Source organism: Panicum virgatum, chromosome 5K, assembly GCF_016808335.1.
Source record: "Panicum virgatum strain AP13 chromosome 5K, P.virgatum_v5, whole genome shotgun sequence".
In the NCBI taxonomy this organism is placed as follows: Eukaryota; Viridiplantae; Streptophyta; class Magnoliopsida; order Poales; family Poaceae; genus Panicum; species Panicum virgatum.
Genome location: NC_053140.1, coordinates 46071490 through 46086273, shown reverse-complemented (window position 1 = coordinate 46086273; position 14784 = coordinate 46071490). Strand labels below are relative to the sequence as shown.

The 14784-nt window shown below is 50.4% G+C and overlaps 1 long non-coding RNA gene and 2 pseudogenes across 1 annotated transcript; 1 reads left to right on the top strand and 2 right to left on the bottom strand.

The window, feature by feature from the left end:
• The first annotated feature begins 1604 nt into the window (after window positions 1–1604).
• On the top strand, window positions 1605–2681 carry LOC120710156 (annotated as a pseudogene).
• Window positions 2682–9352: 6671 nt separating this feature from the next.
• LOC120710155 lies at window positions 9353–10135 on the bottom strand (annotated as a pseudogene).
• Window positions 10136–11701: 1566 nt separating this feature from the next.
• On the bottom strand, window positions 11702–14689 carry LOC120707815. The gene is made up of 3 exons (XR_005689106.1): window positions 14351–14689; window positions 12974–13122; window positions 11702–11985 (listed from the first exon to the last, which is right to left on the bottom strand). It is a non-coding gene; the product is annotated as an uncharacterized LOC120707815 (long non-coding RNA).
• Between the last annotated feature and the right edge of the window lie 95 nt (window positions 14690–14784).

Genomic DNA, 14784 nt, shown 5'->3' with positions numbered 1-14784 from the left:
GGCCCAGCTCGGCCCTAAAGCACGTCGTGCCTTCTTCGGGCCGTGCCGGCCCAAGCACGGCCCACATATTACAAAAATCAACAATAAGACATATGAAGATACTCACATATCAACGATAAGAAACAGCCACAACAGCAAGTATTTGAATATGAAACATACTTAAATATCAGCAATAGTTCATCAATCATTAAGTCAACAGCCACAACTGATCCGTGGAGGATCAGTTGCATTGCATTTAATCAAAGCATCAATGGAGGAAAAAAGAGGGTGGAAATCGAAAGGCCCTTACTGATCCGTGGCCGCGTCCCGCGTGGGCGGACGGCCGGACGGGCCCTGGTCCCGATCTGGCCGCCTGTGTCGGCCGCTAGCAATGGCCTGTGGTTGCACGCGTCGCCGGGGGCTGGCACGGCCGGGCTCTCGCATCGCCGGAGCGCAGCCATTCGTCGGGCCGGTCGGGTTGTCGCCCACTCTCCTCAAGTCCGCCCAACGCAGCTATCCCCCGTGCTCGACAGCGCCGATCTCCGCGCGGGCGACGGCGCGACTCCACGGGCCACCGGCAAAGTCAGAGGCTGGGATTGGGGGAGATCGATGGACAGATAGACAGGAGATGACAAGGTTGGCGAGTGGCGGCTAGGGTTCGGCTCCCGAGCAAGACGGAGCGACTGGGCGAGTCTCGCGATGGGGAATGAATGCGGCGGCTAGGTTTGACGAGTCGGCGTCGGCCACAGGATCTTCAATGCGGCCGCGGGGGCTCTTTGACGGGCCATTTCGTGCCGGGCCGGCCCAAGCATGGCCTGCGCGTGCGGGCCGTGTCGGGGGCACGACAGGCCGAGATTCAAGGCACGGCCCAGCCCTTTCTTCGGGCCGTGCTAGCCCGGCCCTTATGATTTCGTGCTGGGCCGTGTTTTGGGCGCCTGTTTTCGGGCTGGCCCAGTTGGGCACGGCCCATATTCCCAGCACTACACCTGACGCCCATGGCACTTTTGAGACCAAACAAACTCAAACTATCTATCTATTAGATTGCTCCACGTGATCTCCAAAAGATCGTATTGACTAATTAATCTTGCGCTCCGTGGGTCAAGGGTAAACTGGAACAACTGCGACGATGTCCCCCAGTAACTCGGTGGAGAGGACCAATCTCTAGCATCGTAGAATAGCTTCATCCCCACCGTTCCCTGAAGGGTGCCCACGCGCAGCTCTGAAGCCAGACGCTGGCGCACATCCTCCGTCAGGCCAACCCCCCTCCCCCATGGCACCAGCGTCAGCTCCGTCGGCGCCCTCCTCTCCACGCAAAAGGGCGGCACACGGCCCCACGCGAGGGCAGCACCGGAGTAGGAGACCACCACCACCCCGCCGTTGTCGCAGCACCACGGTTGGAGGACACGGGCGTTCTTGGCGCGCAGCTTGAGACCGAACGCGGGAGAGAGAAGCGTCCCGCCGGCGGTCGCGTTCCCCAGACCCTCGGAGGCGGCGAGCTCCATGGAGAACTCGGTGGCTTCTTTGGCGTCGTTGGCCACGAGCAAAACCACCACGAGCGCGAACGCGGACAGTGTGGACACCGCCATGAAGGCGAGCCGGGCTGTTACCGCTCCTGTCGCCCAGGGATGTCTCGAGCGATCCACTGGTTCTCGAGCGCCTTCTTCTATGTCCGCCATGATTATTTCTCCGAGAGGCGCGTGTTTCAATTCTTGGCTGGTGGCCGTCGTCTAGCAGCTAGAATCGTAGCAGTGCGCTCTTCAAGCTCCTCAAGCTCGATGCCTCGATCGCCCGCCGTCGTCGCCGCGTCCGATCCTACCTTCTGCCTCTCAACGGTGACTTTGTTTTCTGAACACGTCTCGCCGGCCGGCTCCTCGTGTCTGGCGTTCCGATACGTAATCGAACTCCGTAGCACAGTCCAAGCTGTTTATTTAGAGTTTAGAATTTTCTCAAAAAAAAAAAGTTTAGAAGACAGAGTTCAAGAAGAAAGCTTTGGCGTCACGATAATTAGTCCGATAATATCGCCAGCTTACGCCGAGCAACGCCGATTTGGACACACGTTACGAATCATGATCATGACCGGGCCTACTTGTTTACAACTAATTTCCCACATCTTCCGTCGTCCATTGATCTTGAAGAAATAATACGAACTAGCTCCCAATGGCGCCTACGGCCTACCGATGACGAAGCTGGCGGTTGCGGCTGCTGCCCGTGGATCGTTCTGCGCCTCCTGTACCTCGGCATATTCGGCGCTCTGCCGGCGTTGCTACCGCCGGCCGACTCCCTCGCGAACCCAGACAACCTGCCGACCACGTGCTCCGTGGAGCTCGCCGGCTTCAAGGGGCTCCAGCCGGCGGGGGCGACCTCGCCGTGCGCGTCGACAACGGCCACGACTTCCTCGTGAGACACGGCGGCGGCGACGTGGTGGTCTCGTACGCGGGCATGCCCCTCGCGCGCGGGCGCACGCCGAGCTTCGACCTGTGTACGCCAAGAAGGCGGTGGTGCTGCCGGTGAACGCGACGAGCGAGGGGGTGGGCGTGCCCGAGGACCTGTTCCGCCTCTTGACGGAGGAGCGGAGGTGGGGTGTGGCGCCGCAGCTCGAGGTCGAGCTCAAGGTGGCCTGGGAGTCGTTCGCATGCGACGTCGACTTGCACGGGCAACCCCGTGCGACCGCGTGCTACAAACCTACCGCAATATACTACTAGTTGTATTGTATTACTAGCCATTGGTAGTAGTAAAGATAGGTTTGCTCTTTTACGAGAGACATGCTAATAGGATGTCGCTCTAGGCTATGTTTTTGCTAATTATTAGTGGGTAATTATCCATGTGACATGCTATCAACCCATATGGAAATGACTCATCATCATCTCTCTATTGTGTTCTGCTCCGTGTTCATCTTCTCTCGTTTCCCATGAATCAATTGGAGCAACACTTTCTGGATGGCAAAACTGATTAACACTAATAAAGAAGGTTTGGCCCTTGATGAGTAACATACTTAGCAAATTTGGAGATTTTAAACTGAAAACTAAAAATTTGAGGACCTATATGATACGTGCTCGAACAAATTTAAGGACCGTTGGTACACTTAACTCGCATTTTAACTAATTTAAGGTAATTTTGCAATGCACAGGGTTTACATCAAATCATCAAACATACACAAATAATGATAAAAATTCATTGGCCTAACAGAATGTGGTACCCACGATGCAGTGAGTTTATTTACTTTCACAAAATTCCTACTGCAGATATTACATGTACGTATCATTAAGCTACAACGACATGTAGATATTCATTATTATGCTCTTGAGCCAGCTGTGAGCATAAGCTGAAACGACTGCAACGATGCGCCACTGTATAGGTCTCTGAAGGACTCTAATCATTCTCATCGTTGAACAACCTCATCTCGATCATCAGTACCTGAGTCATGCCTGCAGACAACTCCGAAGCGAGACGCCGGCGCAAACCCTCGGACAAGCCAACTCCTTTTCCCCATGGCAGCAGCACCAGCTACCTCGTCGCCTTCCTCGGCACGCAGAAGCTTGGCACGTCGCCCCACGCAAGGGCGACGCTGGAGTAAGAGACCACCACCTTCCCGCCGTTGGAGCACCAGGGCTGCAGGTCGCGGGGGTTCTCGACGCACACCTTGAGGCTGAACGCGGGGGACACCATGCCGCCAAGCGCGGCACCGTCAAGCCCTTGGAAGACGGCGAGCTCCACGGAGAACGTGGCCACTTCCGTGGCGCCGGAGGCAAAGATGAAAACCATCAAGAGCGCAAACAAGGACGGTAGGAATATAGATATGTGCACCAGCTGGGCTCTTTGACTCAGCAAAATATGAGAAGCAGGTTTCCCTTCATGTCCTCCATACCTACAGCTCCACCAAAAAGTAACCGTTAGGAGTAGGATGGGAAAAGAACGGCACATGAAAAGGCCTTGGTGAAGAATGAAACACATTTGAGCGATCCGAGAGATCACCCGAGGAACTTACAAATTTCTTTCAAAAACTTTATATAAAACCTCCGGATTGACGGTTGAGCAAAGGAGTGGGTAAATGATACTCTACAAGCTGTTCTGACCCTCAACTCAAGGTAAGCTCGATGTCCATCTAGGGAAGGAAACCTTTTCTGTCCAAATCTCTAGAGCCACAAACTCTGTGGCCAAATCTTCCCTTGAGTCTGAACCGATCATGAAGGTTACGGGAATTCTCTCATTAGCAACTTTTGCTTGTTCTTGTGCGGACAGAGCATTCTGCTGAAGCTGCAAATAGGCAAAGTGGTATAGAATGTAAGAACAGCTTCAAGGTAAAACACAAATTTCATAAAAAATTTGTCATCGATCTTAAGGATTTTTTTAGAGTATCACAACTTGAATAGAACGTTGTGCTTATTATGAAATACAGAATAACTTTTAATTTCCAAAGTGTAGCATCCTTCACCTGTTCATTCTTCTCATTGAATGAGGTCTTCTGTTGAGTTGCCAACTCAAGAACATCATCCAAATTAGTTTGAATCAAATTTTGTGCGCCATAGATAGCCACACGTATAAATTGGATATCGTGAATTTGAGGAAAACCCAAAAGAAAAAGGTAATGACTTTTTTCCAGCCGGCAGTAATTTTGTTCACCGGAACGGCCGGCTCAATCTGTCGTTCAAGGTTAATTAGAGGGCGCACCTCCTTCCACATCGTGCCGATTCATTTTTGCTGCTCCTCTCCATCCTCCTGTCGGTTGATTTCGACTCCCCCTCTCTCTCTAGATTTTCCACTCGCCCCTCCCTCCTCCTACCGCCCCCATTTCTCATCCAGCTCCGGTTAATTTATTATAAATTTTTGAAGCTTAAATCTATTTTTGAAATTAATAAAAGATTTTCAAAAAAGAAAACATACAGACTGACACGTGGCAGCCCCTGGGCGTGCCATGTGTCATGCTGATGTCAAACTAAAAAAGGAGTTCGGCAGGGGGATCCATAATCGCCAATCCTTTTTAATTTGGTGGTGGATATGCTGGCCGTGTTAATAAAGAGAACTAAAGCGGATGACCAGATACCAGGGGTTGTGCTTCCTATAGAATTCACTTTACTCATTTCATTCATATATAGTTCTGTATGACTTATAAAAGTAATTTAGCATCAAATCAAGCTGAGCCTGCCGAGTTGTAATTAGACAACATGAATTGCATTACACAAGAGGTGGTTTGTGAGAGGCTAGGGATGGGCTTACATCGGGGTAGCTAGCGAGACTTCCTCCCTCCCTGCTGCGCGTAGCCGCTGCCCAAGCACTGCCAGATCAAAGCCGGCGCTAGATCCCTGCCTGCCTTCTCCGGGTGCCGGCGCTAGATCCCTGCCTGCCTTCTCCGACCGCTGCAGTCATCATCGCCGGGGTTGTCTCCTCCGTCCGGAACGCCCCGGCTAGTCCACGGTAAAATCTCGATCTGCTGCGTGCAACCTAAGTACACCCCTATCATACTCTTTTCATGTGTTATCCAATGCCTAACTGCTTTTATTTTCACTCCTTAATTTTTATACATAACGATCTTCCTTCAGCCGCATATATATAATTAATAATATTCGAGACTTTTTTATTTAGGATTAGAGTTTAGTCGCAAGTTATTCCTTCTGCGATATATTAATTGAGTGTATGCTTAAAGTAGCATTTGACTCTAGAGTTGGACTCCTGATAAAGACGGATAATCCTGATCGCCTCTAGAGTTAGTACGGCCTCCAAGTGCAGGTTGGAGAATGCGAGTCAACTTACTATCACGATAGGGAATGTGCCCTCTACATCAAAAAAAAATCAATTAAGTACCTCAGCTACTTGTTCTTGTTCTACATATTCAATCTGTTTTCGTTTAATCTGGAATGACTTTCTAATTTATTTGATAATTACATCACGATAGGGTTTAGGGTTCTATATATTCAACTTACTATCACGATAGGGAATGTGCCCTCTATTTATTTCAAAAGGTGGTAGCAAAATACTCAAGTAGTTACATCAGTTTTACTATTTTTGATCCAAGGAATATTGAGCAAAAGAACAAACTTGACGGGGGTAAACGGACCCACCATTTTTGGGTAAGAATCCCTCATTTTCACCGAAGGCTAGTCTGTTGGGCGGGCGCAACGGTGCCACCTGCCCTGAGTCGATCGGACGACTCAGGCATTTACCGGGACGCGGGCCATGGAGCAATGAAGTGCCCCCAGCGGGCTCCGTCGACCAAGTCATCCGTGATGAGGTCACTTCAGCATCGTCTGCCAACCGCATTATAATCTGCAATGAAAGAGATACAAGCCGAACTAGATGCAAAGATGCTAGAGTCTTAGCGCATCTGCAACTATATTTGCTTTGCCAGGATGATAATGCACTTCGAGCTCATAATCTTTAATCAGCTCAAGTCATCTCCTTTGACGCATGTTTAAATCAACTTGAGTGAAAAGATATTTGAGACTCTTGTTTTAGAATTTTAGCAAAACATTCCAAAAATTATTCCTAAACATTCAAGAACTGTTTGGAAATATTTTTAAAAGGTTTTGTAGAAATTGTTTACCCAAAAAGGTTCGTGCGGCGCGCCGACCGCTTCGACGGGCCCCCGACGCCGCCACCAGTGCCGCCAGTATCCTCCTCCACGGCCTCGGCAGCCGCCGCCGCAGCAGCCGGAGACTGCCAACGGCGCAAATCCATCATCCTCGCCTCCTGCTCGCCGGCACTCTGCTCCGTGCTCCCCGCTTTTGCCTCGCTCTTGCCGCTCCACTTTTGTTTTGTTTTTTAGGAAGCTGCTCCAGTTTTGTGTGCGGCGGCGCGGCGACCGGGTTAGAGCTGCGACAGCCCAAAAGGGCCCAAGGCCCTGTTTGGTTACTGGGTTCCAAAAATTTGGATGCCCAGTCTAGAATTTCAGCCGTTGTGTGTTTGGTTGACCCAAAATTCTAAATAGTTTCATCAAAAATTGTTAGATGCACCTCCCCTCCTTCATTTCAACCAACCAAAATTCTAGAATAGGCCAATATTTTGGTCCCACACGTTTGGAATTTTGGCGTCTCTTTGTTCCGCGATGATCTCGATCAGGTTCTCCCGGCATGTTGCTGTCAGATACGGCAGTCCTATCCAAAATGGAACCGAATTCCATAATAACAGAGCTTGTTGGTGAATCACTGCGTTCGGCAGGCTGGAGTTGGAGTGGTGTGAGAGAAAAATATTGTTATCTGGCTGGTGGCTGGAGGCTGGAGCTGGAGTGGTGTGAGAGGGAATTACTGTAGGGCTGGAGCCCTACCCACCAGCCGAACACGGTGATTACGTGATGCCATGACCTCTCATTTAAGGAGTTGAGGAGAGAGAGCGCAGTGGGTAAAGAGAGAAAGCAAATTAGGCTATTTTATTGGCTCCTTCTGTAATGAACTTGTGTGTCTTTTAACTGACTCATTGTTGTGTATTTGGATATAATTGTCATCTTGATTTTAAAACGGCCTTCAAAACTAGATCAGGAGTTTGTTTCGATGTTATACTGTACAATTCAAGTGATTATTTGTATTTGTTTGGAGATGCTTTTGTATGTCTGTGAATACTATTATTTTACAGCGGGAACCACACAGTCAAGTGTGTCCGTGCTAAGTCCTGGTCGGAATATGTTGTCCCTTCGCTCTCTTCCACTCTTTCCATCCTAGTATTCCTAGCTCCAGTGTAAGTTTTGTTTCTATTCGTACATATTGTCAAGTTCAGCACATATTAATACAGGCTTGAATATTTTTAGTTGGCGCGTAATGGGATTACAGCATGCTAACCGTGGACCTCAGACCACACTGTTATGGTGGGTCTTTGCTTGAGTGGTTGTGCTTAATACAACATAATACTTGCACTTTTTATCTAGCTGTCCTACTATGACACTATTACACTATATGGCAACCAATGTTTTTAAGTCGTCCGAATAATCGTGATTAGTCATGACTAATCGCCCTTATCGGTCAACCGCTACCAATAAGGGCCACCGACTCGATTACCTCGACTAGAACTCTAGTCGTCCGACTAATTGTCGACTAATCATGATTAGTCACGATTAGTCGTTTAATTAGCGTGTGGATGACTAGTTTTAGTGTACAACAATTTAGGCCTGCGCAATTTTTGGACCGGTAATTTGGTGGCACGTTAGGTAATTTGGCCGCCATCTGCCCGTCCACAACACCGTACGAGATGAGGTCATTGTCTTAGCTCTAGTCTAGTGCTATTTTAGTCTAATTCACAAATTAAAATTCTGCCGCTCACCTTGTTGAAGGCGTAATCTTTCCCCCTCGTCCCTCCTCTCCGCTCCGGTGGTGGTCGTTTGCTCTCTTCAGAGAGTTCCTGCTTCTGCGCCTGCCTTCGCTCGGTTGCATCTACATCGTTAGGGTTGCGTTGGTCGTCGTCTGGCGGATGCTTTGCCGCCGTTGCTCTGGCGGATGCTTTGCCGCCGCCGTCGTATTGGTTGAAAATCACCTCGGGCGGATGCTTTGCCGCCGTGGTTAGTTGGTTGGGTTGATGCTTTGCCACCGCTGTTGTATTGTAGACCTTTGCACCCTTGTCGTTGTAGTTTACCTTGCAGGTTCAGTTGTATGGTTGTGCTAGGTTCGTAGGTCGGGAGAGTCTCCTCCCCTGTCGTTCTTGCTGTTCTTGTCTGTTGTGTTGTCGTCCGCCACTTGCTTAGTTGCGCTTGTATCTGCCTTAATAGCCTCTGCCTATTAAGATTTGTAATGGTCGTATTGCTTTCACTACTACAGATCGGACCATTTGTCCCGGTTCCAAAGGGCTATTTGTCCCGGTTTTGGAACCGGGATTTGGCCGCCAGGACAAAAGCGCTTGAGGTTTTTGTCCCGGGTGGTAGAACCGGGACAAAATGTCCCTCGCGCTAAAAAATATTTGCGCTCTGCGGGATTGAAACCCAAGACTTATTGCCTAGCGCATGGCTTCCTTGCCAACTCAACTAAGTAGTACATGTGACTCAGTAAAGAATAACTCCCTTTTGAACTATCACGTGGAGGGGCCTTTTGTCCGGGTTGGTAACACCAACCGGGACAAAAGGATCCTTTTGTCCGGGTTGGTACCACCAACCGGGATAAAAGGGTCATCCTTTTGTCCGGGTTGGTGTTACCAACCGGGATAAAAGGTGTTGGACCTTTTGTCCCGGGTGGAGCCACCAACCGGGACAAAAGATGGGCCTTTTGTCCGGGTTGGTGGCTCCACCCGGGATAAAAGGCCCCTGTCCCCCGCTGGCCCGGCTAGCCTTTGGATCCGGGACAAAAGTCACCTTTTGTCCCGGGCCCAAAGGTAACCGGGATAAATGACCGGGAACAAAGGTCTATTCTGTAGTAGTGTTTTCTCTTAATGAAATACGTGTTCAAGCACCTTGGCTAAAAAAAATCAACTAATACGGGCGTAGGTGGGCAAGATGCGCCTGGCGGCGGCCACCAGGCCGTCCCCGGCTGCCTCCTGCTCCGTGAGGAAGAGGTCGTCAGTGGACAGGAGCGCCGCGTGGGTGCCGACCAGCGCGGGCCCGATCATGAGGACCATGGTGTTACTCCACCCGACGCTGGTGAAAAGCATGGCGATGATGGTGACGCCCAGAGCGCGGCGAGCACGGTGCTGTCATCAAACTGCATCCCGAAGACCCCAGCGGCTGCCCCCCCTGCACGGGGCGTGTGAAGTAGAGGAATAATAACCAGGCGGCGTAGAAGAAGTGGAGCGTGAAGAGCGTCGTCCCCGGCCGGGTGCCAGAGCTGCGAGGCCACGACACGATCGAAGACGGCGACTACCGCCAGTGCGTAGTTGGCGCGGAAGTAGGCGGTGTTGCGGCGCATCCGGGCGATGGCCTCCCTGAGCGAGGGCGGCTTCGACAAGGTCTGCGCGTGGAAGACCTCGCCCCAGGGCCGACGCGCTGCGATGAGCGCTTCCGCTGGTGGAACCGCGTGACGAGCTCGGCCGCCCTAGCGAGCGGGGACGGTGGCTTCCTGGGGTCCTGGATCGGGGCCTGGGGTAGAGACCTGCGGCGGGGAAGGGTTGGGGCTAGGCTAGGGTAGGCCGACAGGGGCGCGGGCTCGGTTGGGATCTTGGCGTAGCCGGCGCCGGCGCCAGACGAGGCGGCCACGGGTGCCCGGGGTGAGTGCACGAGTGGGTACCCGTCGGTGGGTAAGAAACCGTTCGGTGACAAAAATAATTAGATTTGACCAGAAACATCATCTAACGTGTAGTTTTTATGGATCTATCCTCCCTCTCACCTCCCTCAACCTCGACAGGTGAGTCCAATGTGAGGGGTACAGTGAGCCCGATCCGGATGAAAAATGTTTTCAATTATTTTCGATTTTTATAGTATAGATTAAATATCATTACTTTTGTTGATAAGGTAAGGAGAAAGAATGATGAAATTTCATTGGATGTGAGGAGAGTTTCATCACTATGAAACACATCTAGTATTGAGACTAAGCTTATGTCATAGGAGTTAAAAGTTCATCTGGAATCTCTTGAACGCGTGCGCTGCGCTACATGTTCTTGTTATTGAAAATTTTAAAAACGGGGGTCAATTCCAACCACAACTTAACATGCTAAGTTGCAGACTTGCAGTCAAACGATACACATGCGGTTTAGATCATGTCGGCTTCCAAGTTTTAGAACAGATAATCTAATATAATCTTTGAATCCATATGAAAGAGGCGGAAAAAAAAACTTAGTACGCCATCAGAAATACTGCATCCAGGCAGGTCAGTGTCCGAGTCCGACGCTCAGTTCTGCAACGCAAACACGGTGCACGGCGTCACGCCCAGCGGCTTCGCCGCCCCCGCCGTGACCTTGCGCGACATCAGCGTTGGTCTGCCCGAGCCGGTGTCGCCCCTGAACAGCCTCACCTCGACCTCCAGCTCCACCGCGCCCGCGCGCGCATCCACCGCCACGCGCTCGCGCAGCAGCCTGGGCACGCCGAGGCCGTCGGCCCACTCCACGACCGGCACGTCCCGCGCGGCCGCGCCTCCTTCCCGCCCACGCAGAAGGCCTGCGTCCGGCCCCGCGCGACGGCGAAGCCGGAGTGCCGCACCGCCGCCTCGCCGTGGCGGTAGCACACGCCGTGGAGCCGCCGGTTCGCCGCGCGCAGGGTCACGTTGAAGGCGGTGGAGAGGGGCGGCGCGTCGAGGCCCCGGCGCCCACGAGCTGGACGGAGAACTTGGGGGGGGGGGGGGGGGGGGGGGGGGGGGGGGGGGGGGGGGGGGGCAGGGAGCGGAGGAGGCCGAGCCAGATCGGCGTGGAGAGCTAGAAGGTGATGAGGACGAACGCCCGTAAGCTGGACAGATCCTCCTTGAGGGAATATGGACGTCGAGAATTGTTCATGGCGGACGGTGTACTGATACTAGCCGTCGAAAACAAATTAAAATCTTGGTTTCGAATCCTTGGCACGACGAATCAACGGCCTAAAAAATCTGCCCAACTACTGCCACATAGGAACACCTAATCTCAACGAGTCCGGGTGGATGTGGATTAGGCCAAGGATGATACACGGATCCGGCCGCCTTGACGGTCAGTTCAGGTGCGTTCCGTTCCTAGGTTTAGGACGAAGAATCGAAGATGCATAACTTGGGCCCGGCTGCTCTTGGACTGGGAGGTGGCTGCTGTTTGTGGGCGGCGCAAGCAGGCTCCAGCGAGTCTTTTGTGGCAGAATCGTCTAAATTAAACCGGATTAAATACACTAACTATCATCTTAAGTATTAATCAAGTCACCACGCACTTAAAACAGTGTAATCCGACAGCATGTTGGGTTAAGAATCGAAAACACCGGAAGTCTCGCACGAAGGCGAGCGCAGATGATTACAAGCAGACATAAGTTTCTCAAAGTTAAGTTACAAAACAGAGCTTTGCAAAATAAATTTAAATAAAATAATCAGAGTTTGTAATGCAGCTGAAATTTAAATAAAATCTCAGTTTTAAACCAACGATATTTACGAAGTCGGGAGGACGTCACATCGAGCCCACCGATGTGAATCATGATTAGCTCCAACCAGCAACAAATACCTGAAAACAGGGTAACAACAAACACTAAATATACTAATACTCAGCGAGACTTACCGACTAGTGGTATATACTTAGCCGACTCCTAGACATGCAAAGTTTTTGGGCTCTAGAGTTATTTTGCTGAAAAGCTACTAATTGTGGATCCTTACTTTCAGTGTTTTAGCTCAAGTTTATCATACAAATACCATCTAGATTTGCCTGAACATCTAGAGCACGCATGGTTGATCACATTATCTTTTCAGAGTACCACAGCCAAACATTCTCAGTTCAATCTCATTCCACTTCTTTACTACGATGTGATGAAGTGATCAAGGTTCTCTTAACCGAGAGAGACGGCGAATCGATCCGATTTAACCTTGCAAGGTGGACCTAACACACACGTCACATATAGGCCCCCGTCGGACCCTACGTGGCAACCCTTCACATATGCACACCAAATAGCCGAACTGCCCTGCGACCCGGGACTGCTAGCCCCACCGATACCAACGAAAGGTCAGCCATGAGTTTGTATACTAGCTCCACTGGTGAAGACAGTATCAAGTCCGCCTACCGGTGCACATATGGTACTGAGGTTACCGGTTTCGACTACCTTCTATTTCCGGTATGTGGTCAGTACTGTTCAAACTTGGTCAGCACGGCCAACAACAGTACGGTCCTCAATCGATACAGGCGGAGGCTCACTTTCCATTCATTCCATGTCCAGAACCAACTTTCCTCCGCCCGGTCTCCATTTTTCCTTTCTTTTCTCAATGTTTCATTCTCCAGTAACTTTTCCATAAGTAACAAGACCTATATCTCGCGAGTGACAGGAATCACTCGACTTCTACCGAATCCTAATTAAGCATTGCAGTACTAACGACCTGTACACTAGTAGAGTGACTGAGAAAACCTAAGGATCATGCATCTAAGGTTTCAATCAACTCCTAAAAACTTAAATGCACAATAATTATATAACAAATATTGAATACTGAAATTAAGGGTTATGCACCGGGGGTCTGGGATAACACTAAACCAGTGTTAGTATTAGCAAGGCCTTGACCCCATCCGACCTTGGGCCGGGTCTTCATGATTGCTTCAGCTGGTCCTCCTCTCATTGCTCAGCCACGATCCGGTTCACCACGTCCTCATCTACGAAATCTACATGTATGTCATGATGCAATGCAGGTGAGTATGAATGCTTAACATTTTTAAAATATGACTGGGTAGTCATTTCTGAGCAAGTGCACAAAGGTAATACACAAGGGAACATGGCGATGCGAGGGGGTTAGAGTTGCAAGATATAATAGTGCACAAAAAACTCATCTCAAAACAGTACACAACCATAAAAGATTTTTGTCAGTGTCATTGAATTAGTTAAGCTAGTCGCACACTTGGGAATGCAAGATTAAATTCACAGATTCAGAACTAAATATGAATTTATTTTTCACTAATGAAGAACAACAACATAAAGTTATGAGAGTTGGATTTATATCAAAAGCAATTCCCATTATTGAGATATTATTTAAGCAAGGTAAGGTGCTGTAAAACACATTAATTCACAAAAGGCATGTAAATAAACCAGAAGAACATGGACAACATTTTTTTCAAAGATACCACACAGAACACCTAGAGCAACAAAAGTGATTTCATCATTTTATAACTTTTCTGCTAATTACTATGCATTTAACAAAATTAAGATAGCAACAAGAGATAGCTTGAAATTAGTATAGAAATCACATGGTTCATCTATTCAAGCTACGGGTCTGAAACACACGTGATGTAAGGAAGCTAACAACATTGGTTTTATAATTTTTTTTGGAGCATCCTACAATTTATGGAATATTTAACAAGCCTAGCACAAGATAACTTTATCGACAAAAACATACAACAGTCCATGAACATTCATATTTTTGTATGAAACTATAGCTCACCAGGAATCCAACAAAACCAGTCTTGCATTTTTATCATTTTTCTACTATTTTCTATACATTTCCAAAGTTTGCAGCAATTTAAACTAGGAAAACAAAGAAAACCGAGGTCAGTTTTGCATTTAGGGCCTTAGATCTAAAGTTTTCTTACACTTGGGTCCCTAAATCTCTCACTTATCCCCCTCTCCTTCTCTCCTCACTCTCCCACGCACAAACAGGGCCATGGCCGGCCCGACCCGGCTGGGCATGGCGGCAGCGGCGGCGTTCCCGCCGGCTGCGTTGTCGTCCGGCGGTGAGTCCAGCGGCAGCGCGGTCAAGGCGGCCATGCAGGGCTGCGGCGCGCGGCGGCAAGGCGTAGGCCTGCGCAGGGGGCTGCTGCGACGGAGGCGCAGGGGCGGCGGCGCCGGAGACGAAGGGGAAAGGTGCTGGGAGGAAGAAGAGGACGTGGGGAAGCTTACCGCGGGCACGGTTTGGGCGGAGGTAGGCCGGAAGATGGGGGTCGACGTGCGGGGCGGAGCTTGGAGCGGCAACAATGGTGGCCGGCCCGTGTGGGAGCGATTCCCATCGATTCGACTGGGGAGGAGCTCGACCGAGGTTCGGGGAGGGTACAAGAGGTAGTGAGGAAGCTCGGGGCGCGAGGAATCGAAGCGCAACGGCTGGAGATGGCCGGACTCGACGACCGCGGCGGTCTGCTCGGCTTGGTCGCGAGGAGGAAGAAAGTAAGGGAAAAAGGGGATCGGCCAGGGAGCAGAATGGATGGAGGCAAGTGGATAAGGTCGGCTCGATATGCAGGGCAGGTTCGCCGGGCGGCCGACGCGTGGTAGTCGTCGCTGGGCTGCCGGTCGCGGCATGGACGTCAGGAGATAAACACCCGGAGAAAATAATTCAACGA